Genomic DNA, 3505 nt, shown 5'->3' with positions numbered 1-3505 from the left:
AATTGGATTCCAACGAAAGCGTCAGTGGTTCAGTTGGTTAATGCATCTGCATAGACAGCAGAAGGTCCTCTGTTCGAATCCTTGTTGGGCAATTGTTTTTCGCACTCGCATATTCCTCTTTTTTACCGTTTAAAAATTGTAAGAAGAATCGGTAAGAAGAATCGGTATGAAGCCTAATTTGATATTTTATTGACAAAAGGCCATGGTCGTTAACTTTTTCAACAGGCCTAGTTCTGGGCTACGAATGTAATTATTGTCATCGATGTCACATTTAAAAAAATAATATAGAATTATACCTACTGTATATTTTATTCGATTGCTCGACCTAAAATATGTATATATTATATTATATACCGGAATATAATTTGCAAATATTGGCCTACCGTTAAACCTCGAATAGAAACCCAGTGGGCCTTCATCTTTTTTTGGGATATTTGGATGGGCTTCTTTTCGAGACTGGTCTCTTTTCGAGATGGGCTTCTTTTTGAGATTAGTTTTGCAACCCCCCACCCCAAAGAAAAAGGGGTGGTGGTGGGGCTTATTTTCGAAAAGGATGCTGTAAGTTTTAGAATTTCTACACATTTTCAAACTATGGAATTCGAAATTCTGTTTAATATATTTTTTTTTTAATTTTAACCATACTAATAAAATAAAATAAAAATTGATACTGACATGCTATCATAATAATCAAAGATAACGTCAGTGTGAATACGAGTACCGGTACTATCTTATAAGTCCATTATCTTGATTAGAAACCCATGGGCTTTTTTTCGAGATGGGCTTTTCTTTTTCCAGATTACCTTTACAAAGTAAAGAGGGGGATTCTTTCCGAGATGGACTTCTCCTCGAGATTAAGTCCATGGGGCTTCTATTCGAGGTTTTACGGTATCTATTTTTAATATTAATCGATGATGACAAATTGTCTTTATGGTTGGATTCATAACCCATATGTTAAGAATAAATGTAATATTAAGGTTAAGTTATTAATTTTCTTTTGAAAATTAGAACGACAAAACGTTCTCTTTCCTTTTAACAAGGGTATAAATAAGAACCATTCCTATTTTTTTTTTTTTTTTTTTTTTTTTGGTTGACACTTAAATTGGCTTTAATTATTATCAAAGGTCTTTTGCAGTAAAAAAAAATCTTTAAATCTGGAGAAACTAAACTGTTTCGATATGTTTGTCACTGAAAGTTTATAACCCATGGTGTTGAGTCTTGATAAGCAATTCACTTTTTTTTTTTTTTATATATATGAAGGGGTTTTATATGGGGTGTATTCAGGCCTTTTATTTAATATTTATGGATATTCGGTAATATTTATGGATATCCATAAATCATTTATGGATGTGCATAAATCAAGTGGTTTATTTTATTGAGTTTTCTCGAATTGTTACTGATGTGTATTGGATACTGCACACTTATAAACTTATAAAGCGCCTTTCCTAATAATTACGATTACAGTAGAATTCTCTATTGTTGGAAACCCCTATTATTAAGGGGACACCCATATACAAAGACACTTTTTTGGCTGCGGACCAAGAGAAAATCTTTTAACACTGTAGCCAGTGTTCAGGGACACTCATATTAAGAGGATATACGTATTTCGCCCCAAAGTGGCTCTATTTCTATGGTTGCTCCGGTATGGTTGGCACTTACGTACAACCAGGGAGTCACTATTACAACTCCCTGGTACAACGAATCGATAACAATACAGAAAGATTCACATGTAAATTGTGACTGTAAATAAATGAATAGGCCAAGAGTGAAGGGAAAAGCCATGAAATTTGGCCCCCTAGGATTAACAGGACAAGCTGTACAGAATACACATGGCAAAATATAATGATTTATATTTTTATGAGTGCTTTTTTTTTTAAGCACACACAGACTGATTGTGTAGGCCTACCAATAACAATAAATACATTATTTTTATTTCATCATTATTATCATCCCCATCATTCTCCTCCTCCTCCTCCTTCTCATCCTCATCATCATCATAATCATCATCATCAAAAAGAATTGTCTATTTGTAAATTTAAATATACCGATACTCTTCTATTTATATCTTTTTTTTATATATATCATGTAGTTTGTATGCCAAGTGAAATATTTTTCTTTTTAGTTGATGTAATGACCAATAAAAGGTCTTGAATTTTGAATTATGTTTTTTAAAATATAAAAACAATTGAAATCTGTAATTGTGTAGTTATGTTCAGGGGAATTCTAAATTGTGGTTATTTAAATTAATTTAGATCTTATAATAAATCCTATAATCCAATGGCTTATCATAATCTTATTTTATACATCATTTACTTTCCTCGATTAAAAAAGTATAGCCGAATTCCATTTCCCACATGGATAAAGTAATTACCGACTGCTTGCGTATGTTTCCGGTCTTTACTCAAACCCCTAATCCAGTCTTTACTCAACATAAAGAGGGATTCCACCTTTGCTATGTAATGTGATGGAAAAGTTGTAACGACAAATAAAAAAAAAAATTAAAACATCTGTTTTATACCTTCAAGATTTTATCAAATTTAAACGATTTTTTAAAATTAATTTTTTACTTTCACTATCGCACCGATATGTATGTGATTACATGGTTGCATTTCTCTCAAATAGCATGAAGTATCATATGATTGACAGAATGTTGGAAATAAAAGGCAATAAAATATCAAGTGTATGACAAGTGGTATGATAATATTTTCAATCAAAATTATTTTAACTTCCTGGCAATACTCACATGCCAAATATATAATTATTGTGTTGGATGTGTGAATTAATAAGCGTTCAGAGTTGTTGAGAATTTGACAGCAAGTATTGACTTTTAGTAATTGTCACTTTTGTCACGCGTATAATATATACCTACGTCATAGCTCAAACTTAGACCTAAAAATAAAGAAAATAAGGATGATAATAAAGTGGCCAACGTTAACGTCATCATCATCATCAGTTACGTCATCCTCATCATCGTCATCATCATCATAATTGCCATCATTATCCTCATTATGATCCTCATCCTTGATTCTTATATACGTTCATATTGTCTCAATTATATTCATTGTTAAATATTATCAATATTATTTTATTGTTATTTATAAGGCATTATTATTATAAGTATGATATTAACAGATTATTATTATTATTATTATTGTTATTATTTTGTAAGTATATCATAATCATTATTACCATTATCTTTATCACACTATTAATCACATGACCATATTAATACTAAGATTGTTTCATTAATAATTGTATAACAAAATTAACATAAATGCTATCCGATACTAGCAGTATTGGTTACATCTAAAACGACACTTACAATTTAATCAATTAACGGAAATGTGATTCATTTCTTGTAATCATAAACTTATCTTTTAAACAAATTTTTATGAGGACTCCACATCGAAATATTTGTTAACTTTAATTACCAGCATATTGATTAGCATCATTTTATAAACGATGACGAAGTATTGACCCTATTTGACCTATTAAAAATTGAAGACAA

This window comes from Anneissia japonica, unplaced genomic scaffold, assembly GCF_011630105.1.
Source record: "Anneissia japonica isolate Jap-2015-1 unplaced genomic scaffold, ASM1163010v1 scaffold172582_len1462937_cov174, whole genome shotgun sequence".
NCBI lineage: Eukaryota > Metazoa > Echinodermata > Crinoidea > Comatulida > Comatulidae > Anneissia > Anneissia japonica.
The sequence above is the reverse complement of the archived record's forward strand: the minus strand, read 5'-3'. Positions refer to the sequence as shown.